The sequence below is a fragment of the Vulpes vulpes genome, chromosome 14, assembly GCF_048418805.1.
Source record: "Vulpes vulpes isolate BD-2025 chromosome 14, VulVul3, whole genome shotgun sequence".
In the NCBI taxonomy this organism is placed as follows: Eukaryota; Metazoa; Chordata; class Mammalia; order Carnivora; family Canidae; genus Vulpes; species Vulpes vulpes.
Window position 1 is genome coordinate 71889061 of NC_132793.1, and position 15900 is coordinate 71904960.

The 15900-nt window shown below is 41.5% G+C and overlaps 1 protein-coding gene across 1 annotated transcript in view; it reads left to right on the forward strand.

Annotated features, from left to right (window-relative positions):
* Window positions 1-1291: 1291 nt before the first annotated feature.
* The window catches only part of HAPLN1 (hyaluronan and proteoglycan link protein 1), a 77004-nt gene continuing 62395 nt past the window's right edge, over window positions 1292-15900 (forward strand). The window contains exon 1 of the mRNA XM_072736865.1: window positions 1292-1805. The gene's annotated coding sequence lies outside the window, so the exon portion shown is untranslated. The remainder of the gene's footprint in view (window positions 1806-15900) is intronic.

Below are 15900 nucleotides of genomic sequence, written 5' to 3' on the forward strand. Positions count from 1 at the left end.
TCAGCCCCCTGCCCCGGGGCCCCCCTGCCCCAGCCCATCAGCCCCCTGCCCCGGGGCCCCCCTGCCCCAGCCCATCAGCCCCCTGCCCCGGGAGCTCCCCTGCCCCAGTCCATCAGCTCCTTGACCCGGGGTCTCCCTGCCCCAGCCCATTAGCCCTCTGACCCGGGGTCCCCCTGCCCCAGCCCATCAGCCCCCTGCCCCGGGAGCTCCCCTAACCCAGTCCATCAGCTACTTGATCCGGGGTCCCCCTGCCCCAGCCATCAGCCCCCTGCCCCGGGTGACCCCCTGCCCCAACCCATCAGCCCCCTGCCCCGGGGGCTCCCCTGCCCCGGGGGTCCCCCCGCCCCAGCAGCGCCCCCGCGGAGCCCGCAGTCCCGCCTGCCCCCCACCCCGACCCCCAGGCCTCGGGGGCCCACGGGAGCGCTGCCGCGAGCCCCTGGACGCCGCCCAGCGCCCCGCGCCCCGGCGCCCGGCACCCCGGCTCCCAGGCCGCCCAGCCCGCGCTCGCCTCCTCCTGGCTCGGGGCCCCGGGGGCTTGTTTGCTTGTCCTCGCCCCGGGCCAGCCCCGCTCCCTCCCGGCCGCCCCAACTGCCGTTCGCTTCCTGCGGTGTGTTTCTTTTTTCCCCTCCTGGGCTCCATCAAAGGTGGCTCTGTTATTGAAATATGAAGCCGTTTCCTCTCCAAAACCCTTGGTTACTCAAGGCGGGAATCAATGGGCCCATATACTCTCCCAGGAGTTATAAATACACGTCTGTTTGTTCAGGAGGCGTTTTCCCGCGCGTCCCAGCCTCTTCCCCGGGGGTTATTTTCGTGTGCATGTGTGTGCGCGTGTGCATGTGTGTGCGCGTGTGTGCATGTATGTGCGCGTGTGCATGTGTGTGCGCGTGTGCGTGTGTGTGTGCGCGTGTGCGTGTGCATGTATGTGCGCGTGTGCATGTGTGTGTGCGTGTGCATGTGTGTGTGCATGCGTGTGCGTGTGTGTGCGCCCCGCGCGCCCCGCGCCCATCTGGTTCTCATCCCGGGTCGGGATCCAGAAGCCAACCCCACCCACCTCGGCTGCCCCGCGCATTCCTCGCTCTATAAATAACTCCAGGGTCTTGGGGCTCCGCACCCCGGGACACAACAGCAGCGCAGAGTCAAACCCAGTCCCGGCACCGGGTCCAGTACACAAGAAAGCACACGCCTCGCAAGGTGGGTGGAAGGGCGCCTCCAGCTCAGGGAGCTTTGCCCTAATTGCCTCTCCCCCAGTCACCCTGGGTCGACTGGGGGAGGGACCCGGGGAAGCCAGGACATCTCCCACCCTTGGATCTTCCTCGGCAGAGGCTAGCAGGCGACCGTCCCGCCCGGGAGCGAGGGCGAGGGCGAGGGCGCAGGGCCCCGCTCCTGCTCCCCGCGCCCCGGACGGATGCCCGCGCCCTGCGCAGAGGGGGAGTCATCTGAGGAGCCGCTGTTTCCCCAGATCTGGGCACAGAGCGGCCCCTCCCTTCCTCCCTGAAGTTTGCATGAAGTGCACGTTGGGCTGTAATTAGGGGATCTGGGAGGAGAACTTTCCTGGTGACGCTTTGCTTTTCTTCTGCTCTTGGTGAGAAAGTGCCTCCTTCTTCCCAGGACCAGGACCTCTGCCATCCAGCGCCACAAAGAGACATTCTGCACACACACTCACACACACTCACACACGCACACACACACACACTTGCCCAGAGACAAACTTAAGGTGAGGAGAGAGAGCACTCGCTTCACTTGATCTCCAGGCTCCAACCTCAGCAGCACTTGAGAGCATCTGAACTTCTGGATTTCAGGACAAGGTAAAACTTCCCTACATTTTTCACTCTTCCTCTCAAACCTTAGGGCCTTTAAGATTTCATACATATTATGATGTATATATCTATACATGAAAACACATTTTCTTATTTTCTTTAATTTTCCTCTGAATTTAACAAGACATCTCAACTTTTTTTTTTTTTTAATTGTCAGATAAAATACTAGATTGGGGGTAAGGATTAACCCTAGTAGCCTGGCTTTTGCTAGTGCTGCTGTAAATCTGGTAGGCGCGTGGTTTCCAAGTGGTGGCTTTTCCATCTGTATTTCAACAAGTATTTTTATAGCACCTGAGATGGAAAAAAAAAAAATTGTATACGTTGAAGGAAATGCTGAGAAATGGGAATGTCCATTCCAGATTTATGAGTTTTGTTCTCGGGAATATATAGGTTTGTGTGGAAAAGAAAGTCGCTGTAATCATAGGTAATACCTGTGAGATTGATAGTCTTGGAGATGTTACCAAGTTTGGTCCCAGCTCCGCCAGTTAATTTTGAAATTAAGATAATAGAATTATGATGTGTTTCATACACTGAATGATGTTGATGGATAATTAATTTTAAGGTAATGAAAAATATTTTATAGTCGTAGTTGTTAAGATTACTGTTAAAAGTTGCTTAAAGGATTTACGTGTTCACACTGTTGACCACTCTAAGCAGATCTGAGCATTTGGACTCAAATGAAGTTGTTTTCTTCCACTGAATTTGACTGTTGTGTTCAAAATGAGATGGCTTATTATTTTGAAAATAAGTTATTTTATTTTCATTTATCACTGGAAAAATACACAGAGTGACCGGTACATTTGGGAATTTTTAGGATGGAAAGTGTTCCTGTACATGTTCCAGCGTGATGTCATAAAATCAAACATACTGGCTGGCTTCTTGAAGCTAACGGTTCTTAAGAAATAAAGCCTGTGAATTAATTCCTAAGTGAAATGTAGTATCTATTCATTACAAATGTAGTTTCTGGTAATCATTCTATTTGATCATTTCAGTGTACTAAATTCGTGGTAATTTTATACATACTTCCAAGACCTCAATATTTTAATGGGATCATAAGATGGGAATACTGTTCTACCAAAAATACATCATAGTAGTTCTCTTTGGGTAACTTTTAATTCTTACATCTGTGTTTAACTTCAGTTCCATTTATTTCCACTACTAAAGAAGTTTTCGATTCCATTCAGGAAAACAGAATGCATGCCAGAGGTCTATTGAGCATTCATGAGTCTTTAGTCATTTAGGGGCTGTCCGTTCTCAATAATTTAATTGTTTAAGCTGAGACAATGATGTTACATTTCTGGTAACCTCTTCACAAAATTGGAAACGGCTTTTAAAATGGAAAAACTAGATAAGTAGCAGTCATTTTCCTTAAACTTAATTAAATGAGCCCGAGAAAACCAACAGCCTCAAAAGATCACCCGGCTCCAGGGGAGAATGTACCCAGAGGCCAATATTCCAGAAGTGTCCTGTGGATCTGGGCTTTCTATGAGAAACAAGACAGCGGAGACCATCATGTCCTTATAAAGTGAACCATTTATTTATTGTCAGCAGGCCCTGTCTCTCAGAGGAATGACTGACACTGTAATTTAGAAGTGCTGAAGAGACTTTCACAGAGAAGAATCAATTCATTATATCCCTAGTGGTTTCACTTCCCCTTCCTTCCTTTGGGAGCAAGTAACACATCCAGGATAAATACTTTTGGCAGTATTCGCAGAAAGATACTTTATGAGTAGATGGTTTACCAAAGTCCTGCTTTTTAACATCTGCGCTCTAGAACACTGGTATTTTCTGAACAGTGGAAGAAGTCTTTAAATCTTAAGGTAGCACTGTCCTAAGTTTCTGGAAAAAGGAACACGAATCCCTTTGAGAAAATAATTCCCTTTTCCAGAAAACACTGGTGCTGGTTTTCTTTTCATTTCCTTTTACTTGTTTCCCATGCATATTTTATTTTCCAGACTACTTTTTTTTTTTTTAAGAAAAATGGTATTCCACCAATTAAAATTCCAACAAAATGCACTACAAATTTGCAAATGATTTTTACAATCACAGTCTTCTGTTGCCTTTCGTTAACTTTCCAACATCCTGGATTCACTGTTAGTAACCAACCGTGATACTTGGTCTGTGTTAGTTAAATGTACTTAGTCTGTTATTTAAAATAACAAAATATTGTTGGAGGAAAATGGGGAGGGATGAAACCTGAACATACTTAGGATTTTAATCAATAGTGTTTAAGGAGAATTAGAGGAAACAGCTGGTTAAACAAATATTAGGTGTAGAGTGGCCCTGATGGCATAAATTAATAATGCAGCTCTTTATTTACACCCAGAAAGGTAGGGTCTGGGCCGGGTCCGCGTGTCAAGTACGGTCCCTGGGTGCCACCTAGTGGTTGAGTCAAAGAAGGCTTTTGCACCAGCCTCTCTAAAAACTTCTGAGACTTCTGCTGAAGTTGAACACTAACTGTGTGCCAGGCGTCGGTGTAGGTGCTCACAGTAGAAATACAGCGAGAAAAAAAGAGAAGAGAAAGAAGAGAAGAGAAAAGAGAAAGAAGAGAAGAGAAGAGAAGAGAAGAGAAGAGAAGAGAAGAGAAGAGAAGAGAAGAGAAGAGAAGAGGAGAAGAGAAGAGAAAGAAGAGAAGAGAAGAAGAAAAAAGGAAAGGAAAGAAAAGAAAAGAAAAAAGAAAAGAAGAGAAAAGGAAAGAAAAGAAAGGAAAGAAAGAAAAAATACAGCAAGTGACTTTTATATAATTTAAAAATCAAGGCACCACTTAACTGTTGATTCAATTCCTGGTAGTTGCATTTAAAATCAGTTTACTCTTTACTGGGTAATTTACCATCAACTTTCTGCCTCCATGAGGATATAGTTTAATAACTGTAACCCGCTTCTAATAGAGGATGTGTTTTTTTTACAGCGATGTCATGACCTAGCTCAAGAAAGGATGGGGAGACTTTGAATCTTGAACCACTATTTCTCAAACGGAAATACATTTCTGTAAAGTTCAGTGTTGCCGAGTTTAAATGGGGAAATAGTTACTAGCTTAAAAGGGAGGCTATTACACAGATACCAGCACATATTATATATTCTCTAGATATTTTTTTACTAAATGTGAAAGGATAGTAGCAAAATTTGTCTGGGGGCCCTAGAGGTATATTGCACAGAGTACTGCCCTCAAACACTAATAAGTAGCAGGTATAACAGCTTCTTCAATAAATGTCATTCATAATGCAGTTTTGAAGCAGGAACACTGCTTTTATTAAAATGACATAACAGGAAAAAAAAATCCTAGGGAACAACTATTCCAAGGAAAGCCACTGTTTGAAAGAAGCGTCAGGATGTCATGGATTAATCCATCAGAATATTACTTTGAGAATTTTGAAAAACTTTTCTCCAGGGAGTATGTGAATTATTATTCTGAGTGGCTTTTTGCAAGATCTATGACTTAATGGCAACAGTGTTCAGCACATCAGCATTAATCAAGACAAGTTCTGAAATTCATATTAGAAGGTAAAATGCCTAGGTAAGAAAAAAATGATTAATTGGTTACTTGCTGAGTGAGCTCTAGAGCTCCACAAATCGAGTTAGGCCTGCTAGTGTGGAATGGAAGCTTCCTACTACTTAGGGGACTTGGGTTTTGTGTATGGCAGTAAGACCTACACTGTGAAACATGGAGAGCCTCTCATTAAGTCCTGTCCTTTTTCATTAATGCCACAAAATTATAGCCTGAGTTGAACAGAGGTGGTGGCTGGAAACACTATCAATCATGTAAAATAAAACATATTATCTTAATTCTTATTTCCAATAAGTTATCATCTACCAGAAACAAACCATTCTGTTAACAATTTCATCTGACCATCCTCGTGATTTAGAATGAATCCCATACTTGTAGTTGGAGTACCTAAAAGCCAGAGGCCGTGAAAAAGCAGGACTTCAGACGTGGATTAGAACTTTGTCATTAATGATTTCAGATGGCTCAGTGATACCAGACAAGAACAAATTTGTGAGAGAACCAGCCAAGCTCTCTGAAATGGTCTGTTGCTAAGTGGGTTCTCGGTTATGTTGTACGTAGTAGGTCCACAGGTTGGCTTCTCCCGGTGGTGGAGACCTGGAGGTGAAGAGTTCTTAGCCACAGAGAGAGCCAGGATTTGTTGAAAATAGCAAAGGGAGCTGGACTATTGTGAGCCCATATTCATTGTTTTACAGTGTAACAGGGGGGTGAGAGGAACACCTGAGGTGGGGGGATTGCCAGAAGCCAGGAGGCTATTTGCAAAACAAGGCAAAACAAAAACAAACAAAGCAAACTCACAAAATAAAAGTCACAGAAAACCAACTACAGTTCAGGGACTGGTTCTCAGACTTGTAAGGGCAACAGAAATTACCCTTTTCTTCAGCCTTGCTTAACCCAAAGAGAACACAAATCATTTGATTTGTTACTGAACTCCAATTACTATACTCCAGTTACATTTACTGTATTAAATAAAATCCAACGAAATTAAGAAAAAATTCAAATTATTTTTATGGTAAATCTGGATTTTCCCAAACTTATCATAAAGTTTCATGAATAGTATCTTGGATCAGTCTCCTCCACTTATACTGTGTGAATTTTTCTCTTGTTGGCTCTCTTATTGTGAATTGTGGATCACCTCTCTTGATCATTCATGCATTCATTTGCTCATTCAACAAAAAAATTAAATACTTGCTATTTGCCAGGCACCACGCTAGCGCTAGCACAATGTGCTGGGACCCTCACTTTATGCCATGAAAATTCATTCTAAAAAAATCATAAAGTCAAGGCTCCTGGGTGGCTCAGTGGGTTGAGCATCTGCCTTTGACTCAGGTCATGATCCCCGGGTCCTGCGATGGATCCCTGGGTCAGGCTCTCTGCTCAGCCGGGGGGCCTGCGTCTCCCTCTTCCTCCTCTGCTCCCCTGCTTGACAGAGGGCTCTCTGTGTCAAACAAATGAATAAATAAAATTAAAAAAGAAAAAATCAGAAAGTCGAAGTTGATTGATATGAATGTAAAATGCTGCAAGACCCTGAGGTACACAGAGTAACAGAAACACACAAAAAGTTCTAGCCTCCTGGTTTCTGTATTAAGAGAATCTTGAGCATGCATCTTTAAAATCATTTTCCTTGTTTGGTCTCTAGCTGAGTGGATAAGAGCTTTGGGTTTTGGTTGTGTGGGCACAGATGGGCCTGGGAGGGCAGCTCTGACACTGCAGAACTCCAGGAGGGTGAGGCTTCCAATAATCTGTCTGCTTGGATGGACAGGAAAAGCAAAAATTCATTTGCACACAGTTGCTGTCTGCCAGTTTGCATCTAAAATTCAGATTGAACACAGAATGATTTAGTGCCTACCATTTGCACCAGGCACCATGCTAGGTGTTGCAGAGTAATTGGCTCAAGGAGTTCACAAGCTGATGGAGAAGACAGATGGATGCACATCGTGAATCACTAGTCAAATTTGCCACGTAGGTGAAGTTTGCCTTCATAGTCTCCTGGGGCTCTTTGCTTTGCCTTTATTCAAACCTTCCACCCTGCCTCTATCTCATAAAGTGAAGCTCCTGCACTCTACCCCCCACCCTGGAGGATCTGATACTTCTCTGGTTTATTGATTTCTTGACTGACTGATTACACTTCAGTGTGAATGAGTTTCACTCATGCATTTACATTTCAAGCCTTTTATGTCTCTAAAGTAAATGTTTTGTTTTCTGTAAAAAGAATTTCAAACATTTGGGGGCCTTCCTATCCTTCCACCAAAGGGTGTAATTAAGCTGATTGAGTCCTCCAAGGTCTTCAATCTCTCAGTTACCCCACTCCATATGTGAGGCTGGAAGGACTCGTTTCTAGAAACTCAAAGGACCTTGAGTCCTATTAATGAGTGGCTCCTTTCAGCTGAGCCTGATCAACCTGTCCTTTCACCCTCTCCCCAGAGCTTTTGCCTGAACCAAGTTTCCTCCCTCCCACCAGGAGGGGCATCCAGAGCCCATCCTTTTGAACCCTTCCATTTACTTTGCCAAAACTTGCTCTCAGTGCTCTCAGCCCTTCATTGCCATGCTTGGGTTGCTGCCCCTGGACAGGTGTAATGCCCAGAGCTTCTTAGGTCCTACCGTTTGATCCCTTAGGCCACCCTCAATGTCCAGGTCTAGAGGGAGGGAGCAACAGAATGCACATATTTGGCCCAAGGACTCCTCTGCATGAAAAGGCTGAGGGAATAAGATGACATCTGCATAGGGCAAGTGTAGGAATGAGCCATCATGTTGCAAATATGGGTCAAAGTCAACATCTTTTAAAATAAATGCTCAGATAGTTCACTACAATTAGTTATAGAGAAATTTTGACATTGATATTGATTATAGGTTCTGGTAAACTAACTGCAGGGGCAAAAATGAAGCTTTGCCTTGCCTTTATATAAGGAACACTAATCAGAGTCCTTTGTGTAAATTTCTTCCCATTTTATGTTTAATTAACAGTATAATGATAGCCACATTTTATTAGTTTTTTTCAGATTTATGTTCTCATTGATTACATCCCCTTGATTGTACCACCACAGTCTAGTACTCCAGTAAGATACTGATCTGTTCTTATATAAAGATGTTCTCACCACCTTTTAAATTGCCAGGACTGATAACCCAGATTTAGATACTTTCCTTCCGCTTCTTTCCTAGTACCAGGAGAAGAAGGATCATGGGTCTGCATTATTCACCTAGCAAGGATATCAAGATGCTAGACACTCAGTTGGTGCCCTACAAATGCTAACCGTTGTCAGTGCCCAGTACAGGGTAGAATGTGGGGCTTTCGGGGTCTCCTGGCCTTTTATCCCCAGTGCCTATATTCCAGATGTTTGAACACTTTCCAACCTCAGGCCATTTCCTCACTCAGCCTTTGTTTCCTGTTTAGTCTTCTGATTTTTCAGTGTTGCTAAATGCATGAAATCTTCCCAGACTTAAATAATAATAATTGGTAAAAAACGAATAATGTAAATAGAATTGATCATTTCAATAAAACTCTACATTTAAGGAAAAGAAGACTAGAGGCTGGACATGACTTGAGAGAGGCTTGGAACACTGTAGGCATCATCTAATAAGGACGCATTTATTGGATGAAAGAGAGACATCAAGAATAGTGTGAGGGTTTCAAGGATAGACAATAACACAAAGAGAGATGTGACTGATTAAGACTGAAATGAAGGAAAAATAAAAGTTTCTGGGTAAATATAGTGAATCTAATTTAGGAAGGACCGATGGGACAGTCAAGGACCCATGTGAGTTGAATGCATATAATCTTCAGCACAGGGGAGAAGTCGTGGATGAAAAGAGACATTCGGAAGTCTTTGCTATTAAAATGGTTGTTGAAAATCATATGGAAGAGGGAAATCATCCCAGGAAAGAACAAAGGGGAAAACAGCTAACCATGAACTGAAATCCAGGAAAAAAAAATCGATAAAAATGAGTTTTTCCATTGTTTGTACTTGATCTTAACTTTTATTTTATCAACTATAAATGTCCACTGAGTTGGATAACACCAGTGTGTTATTAATCTTTCTATCACAGAGTCGTAGTCCTCTGCATATTGAAGGTGCCAGACATGTTTGTTGAATTAAATGAAATTAAAGTGGCATTTCCGAGCCTTGATACTCTAATGACAGATTTTCATAATGATAACTCTGAACCTGGGTAAGACCCCAAAATGTCTGAATTGTAGTTATTTATTCAATTTTGTCCAATACCAAGCCAGCTTTAAATATATGTTGTTGCATTTTGTTGTTTAAAAATCAGTAATCAATGTGTGGTGTAGATGGTAATTCACCAGAGTACTTGATTAACCTGAGCCCACGTTGTTTAGCTTAGCATACAAATGAGTTCGCCACAGAATGCAGCCTAGTTCAGGTCCATTTATAATTCTTTTCCTAAAGACCTCTAAACCTTAGAGCAGATTTGGAGTCCAAAATCCTGGGTTTCTCTGGTTTTCCCAGCAACTTCCTTTTTCTCCCCAGTTCTCCTCTCTACCCTCCATACTATGATTGCCATATAAAATCCAAAGGATAATTGAATAATATTTACTACAAGTATATCTCAGATACCTCATGGTACATACTTATGCTAATGAGATTATTTGTTATTCACCCGAAGTTTAGCTGGGTGTCCTGTAATTTTTAGTGGCTAAGCTGGATAACCCTAGCCTACACTAAAATTACTTTTACTAGAATATGGCAAACAAGAATTTCTCCATGAGACTTCTGAACATTCGCCTTATAAAAGTCAACAAATGAAGTTACTGAATCCATCTTCACTAGTTAAATGTATTAAAAAGATAATCGAAATAAAACTATCTACAATACACCAATCGATGCAATTTACAAAACATTTGTAACTATGGTGTTTTATATATATATCGCCTATACACTAATGACCATATTAGGAATGCCGTAAATGTATATTAGTGATCCTGTGTTTTAGTCTATCTAAAATGTTTTAAAATAACGCACATGTTAAAAAATAAAACTTTTTAATTTTCACTTTTTCAAGTGGGCAATAATAAAAAAGAAGCAATTACTTTTAAATGAAAAAAGCCTATATTCATGCATACATGTACAATGGGTATAAATTCCCAAATATTCTGACTGCAGAAATATCTGAAAGGAAGCTTTTCCCTTAATTATGTCGTATTGTAGTTGTGCTGCCACCTTGTGATGTTTTGAGGTATGATTCAACTTAACCAGTCCATTGACCTGTTTTCCCAGATTGACCATTTGCTCAATGTTAAAATTATTCCTCAGGTGATTAATATTTTTCATTCTATCAAAGAATGGCCATACAATTTATACTTAGAAAGGGCTCTTGAGTATTTAATGAGAACATTTTCTAGAAGTTTAATGTATTGTCTGCAAATTAGTAAATGATTCCTAAGATAGTAAATTATAAGTCATTTAGTACTGTTTTATGTTTTATGACTGAATTTAGGTTGTATCTGCATGTGTCTGTTAAGTTTACTTGACCTTTCAATCTGAATTTCCCATAAACTACTCGAACTTAACATGTCCACAGTTGAACTCATCATCTTCCTTCTATCAAGCCTGGTCCATGCCATCTCCATATAGATACCAAGGCCATATAATTTATTAGCTAAACCAGAACACTTTGAAAGTTAAATGGAACACCCTACTAATTATTCCAGCAAAGTGGTATAAACCAAGACTCTCTTAAGCAAACTGATTGTCTTATATAAGTTAAAAATCATCATAATCCCAGTCATCCAAACTAGAATACTTGGACTTATGGAGTCCATCAAATGACCATCAAAATGACCTGGAAACAGGCACCTGGGTGGCTCAGTGGTTGAGCGTCTGCCTTTGGCTCAGGGTGTGATCCCGGGGTCCTGGGATCGTGTCCTGCATCGGGCTCCCCTGCAGGGAGCCTGCTTCTCCCTCTGCCTGTGTCTCTGCCTCTTTCTGTGTGTCTCTCATGAAGAAATAAATAAAATCTTTTTTTAAAAAATGACCTGGGGATTCCTGGGTAGCTCAGCAGTTTAGCCCCTGCCTTCTGCCCAGGGCATGATTCTGGAGTCCTAGGATCGAGTTCCAATTGGGCTCCCTGCATGGAGTCTGCCTGTGTCTCTGCGCCCCACCCCCCTCTCTGTGTCTCATGAATAAATAAATAAAATCTTAAAAAAATGACCTGGAACCTCCATCCTTGATGTCTTCTCATCCTTCTACCTCTCATCCTTCTACCTTTTATTTTACTTTCTCCTCCAGGGTCCATCAGCTTGCCAATATTCTCACTCTTTGTCCTGTTTTCTTCAGAGAGCCCCACCAGCCATCCCACCAGCCAAAAATCCTTTTTCAGGAAAACCTAACTGCCCCACTGCTTCTTCCACACTTGCTCTCAAATGCTGGGAACTGCAAGGAACAACTCATAACACCCTGCAGAATGGGGCCACTGTATAAATTCATCATATCTGACTTCAGCTAGATCTTTGGTGCTGTGTGGCAGTTCTACCCAAATTCTTAAAAGTTTTTAGTTTCTTGAGTCCCCTGTAGCAGATGTCCAAGCCTCCCTATCTCATACTGAAAACAGAAGCCACCTACAAAGAATTCAGTCACCATCCTGCCACCAAAATGAGTCCTTGACCACCAGCACCCCCATATTCTTTTTTTTTTCCTATTAGGAGAAAAAAGTATCCTTTAGCTCTGAGAGTCTAAGGCAGATACTGCACGCCGAGCTTCAGGTGCCATGTCCTCCAGAGTCTTCTCAGGGATAGTCCCTACTAATAAAGCTTTTTCTCTCATATCTTCAGCCTCTCCCGCTCTGGTTATTTCTTCCTAATGGTATTTAATCATGGTCAGAGTCTTTTGTCTTCAAGATATATAATCTCCCTAGTTTCACATACAATCTATCAGTCTTTCTCCTTCCCATCAGAGCCAAACTTCATGAATTACCTGTGCTCACTCTCTACCTCTTCACCCCATCCACTCCTCAACTCACGGCAATGTGCTTTCTCCCTCAACTACTCCAACGGAATGCTGCTCATTGGGGTCACCAATGATTTGTTCTCGATATGTTCTCTTTCTCCTGAACTTGAACTGCTCCCAATTTCATCTAGTGTGGTAAATGACACCATTTTTCTCCACTCTTTCCAAAATATGAAAGACAGGAGTCACTGTGTTGATTGATTGTATCCCATATGTATCTCTTAAATGTATATATTCTTTTCTATCTCTCTTGGCATCTATGAGCATCCTGTCTTGCCCAAATTCCTGCAGATGTTACCTACTGGTTTCTCCCACCCTTATCTTCTGCTTTCTAATGCATTCCCCACATTGAGGCTAGAGTAATGCTTCTCAAGTACAAATCTGAAAACAGTTGCCTTCTTAAGCCCTGCAACACCTTTCTATTGCTGTGAAAATTAAGTTCAAATTATTTAATTTCATTTTCAAGGTTCTCAGTGACCAGCTCTAGTTTACCTTTCCAGCTTCACCTCTCCTCAACTAAAATTAGCCAGCATACCAGCTGACAGGACCAAAGGACCCAAAGAAACACACAAACGAACAACAACAACAACAAAAAATCAAGATAATGAAACAGAAAATAGAAACAGATCAGTAGGAGATCTGTCAGAGTTACCAGATACAGATTTCATGGGAGTAATATGTTTAAGAAATTAGACTCTAAGAGAATTTTACCAAAGAACTGGAAACTACCAAAAAAAAAAAAAGATTCAAATGGAAATTCTAAAAGTAAGAAACTGTAATAACTAAGAACTCGATACATGAGTTTATAAAAAGTCAAGACACATTGAAGAGATCATTAGTAAATGGAAAATAGGTCTGAAAAGCAACAACAACAGCAACAAGAAAAATCAGAGTGAAACCTAAGAGAAAAAGGGAGGAAAAAGGGTACTGAGGTGTGGGGTGCGGGGCGCACAGGGAGAGGGGGGTAAAAGATCTATGGGATATGGACATCAGAATCTCAGAAGGAAAAACTGCAAATGGGGCAGAAGCAATTTTTTTTAGAAATAATAGCTTGTGACTGTCCAGGTCACAGCTTCAAACACTACAAAGCCACAACAGGGTAAATGCCAAAATAAAAAGAAAATACCTACACCCAGGCATGGCACAGAAAAACTGCTGATGAAAGCAAAGAGAGACTACTAAGAGCTTCTGGAAACAAAGGTCTTCAGGTAGACGAACAGATAGCAAAATTAGCCAGCTCGAAATTTTGCTTTTCCTTCCACATGAGAAAATGCCCCAAGTCAGCAGGTGAGCCGGACCGTATTCTGGGTAGCTCTTATCTGGTTGCCCTACTTTCTCTGAGAGAGCCCAGTCTTCCAGCCCTCAGGGATGTCAGTGTCCCTGGCTCCCAGAAGGAGCTGGACTGACACATTTTAGTGCTGGCTCAGTTTCTGCACTCGGTTTTCAGATGTTGTGTGGTCCTACTGCTGTCTAGGGAAAATTCTGGACAACAGTTTGGGAGGTTCAGAGCCATCTGCATCACTATCTAATGTTCTCAATGTATTTATTTTCATTATCTGGGATGCCCTGCTGTTGAAGAAGTGGACAGTGCAGATATCAGTTACCCAGAAAAAATTCTCGAGAGAATAACTGAAAGATGGACCTCAATAAATAGAGTCATGCTATAAACAAATGGCCACATGCATTTTACAGTTACTTGAACTGAAGCACAGGCCCAGTGAATCTTGTGAGCAAACTCACACTAAGTATGGGACTTTAAACATTACTTTTATTTTGTTTTTTTTTCCTTGTGAGGGAAGAAGCTTCCTAACTTTGTAATTTATCACTATCAAATGTCATTTTAAAATACAAAGAAGAAATCAATGTGATGATTGCAAAGTTTGATTTATACAGGATTTTTACAATGTCATGACTCTTTGAGGCACCAAAAGTCAGGTCTTGGTAAGTAAAGTAAATACAAATATATCACAAAGATGATGATAATTAAAGTCTTCAGAATATCACTTGTCTCTTCCAAACATTTACACAGTTCTACTCTAATTTTTTGCTCATTTGTGGCATCCCTTACACTTGATCCCTCCCACCTGCACTACGGCTCCTGCCAGGATCATTAATAGAAAACACTTCCTCTGGAGAACCTTGCATTGTACTGCTCACCAAAATAAGTCACTTTTTGCGAGGTCCCCTGTTAGTGTTTTCTTTGCACCATCATTATTCCCCTTAGCATACTTTTTTTTATGCTGTAATTCATCATTGATATGTCTTACACTAATTTAGAGCCCCCATGTTGGATCATTTTATCCACCTGATGTTCATAAGAGTTTTGACCTCAAAGTTTAGATTTGAATCAGAGTCCAGGAGACCTGATCTGTTCCAATATTCCACCCACTGCAGGAATCCCATGTGTGTTATAACTTGTTGATCTACTTCAACACCTGCAGTGGCAGAAAGTGCTATGTCTTTTGCAGGGCAACTCATCACCCTATTAGAGGACTTACCAGAAAGTTCTCCCTGACGCTGTACAAAATGGACTTCATTCACTTTCATCCATTTGTTCTAGTTCTGTCCTGTGAGGCTACCTTGAATAAGTTTACTGTCTTCCTACATCATATTTGGGCAATTTACTTCTAAATGCAAAATAGTATGTTTTGTTCTGTAAAAGTTTGTTATTTGGGGCACATCTTTCCAAACTCTGCAGATCGTTTTCTTTCTTCTAGCTTCCAAGTCACATTGCAATTACTCTCTGGCATTAGCTTTCCAGCTCATGTGTAGGCTTTGAGTCTTGAAACTCTTATGACTAAAAGGAAAAACCTAATTTATATTAACATGACTTGAAAGCAAACCTCCTGATTGATAGTGCTCACAGAATTATAGAAATGAATAAGATAATGTCCTTGTCACTGGAAAGGTCTCCTTTTATTAAACAAATAGCTGGTGTACCAGAGAAATGGAAAATAAATGTCAGTGCAGAGTTGAAAACCTTTATTTTCAAAATAGAAGGCATTGATCATCTGCACTCCTTTATTGTGACTTTATCTCATTACATATTGTTACTATTTCAAATTAATCTTGAGATAGCAGAATGAGAAGAGCAATGCATCATCATTTAAATATGTCCATCTGTGAAATGTTAGGCCATATCAAAAATTAAAACCTAGCTTGGTCTAATAGTTACCATTAGTGGTAATGTATTAATTGCCCAAAGGTAAACCAAAATAGTTCAAAGAGTTTGAGATCTAAACTTAAAAGGAAAATACTGATTTACTATAATTGGTATAAAGCGAAATGTGATCTTCATTTGCATTACACATTCTGTGGGAAAAAAAAAAAAAACAGTGTCTCCCCTCATTCCTCTTTGGCTGCACCCGCAGGGAAATATCCATACTATGGATTAGAAGTAGACAATCTATGACTCCTACATACCAATTATTCCATGCTCTAGGCTAGCAACTGCCACTTCAAACTGATAAGAGAGGAGGTCATTCAAAGTTGAGACATCTGCAGTACCTAGAATGCCAAGGTTCCCAATTTTTAAAACTCCTCATCTCCATGCAGTATAACAATAGATCAGTATGGTTTTTTTATTTACTTATTTAAAAAAAAAATTTGAGAAGAAGAG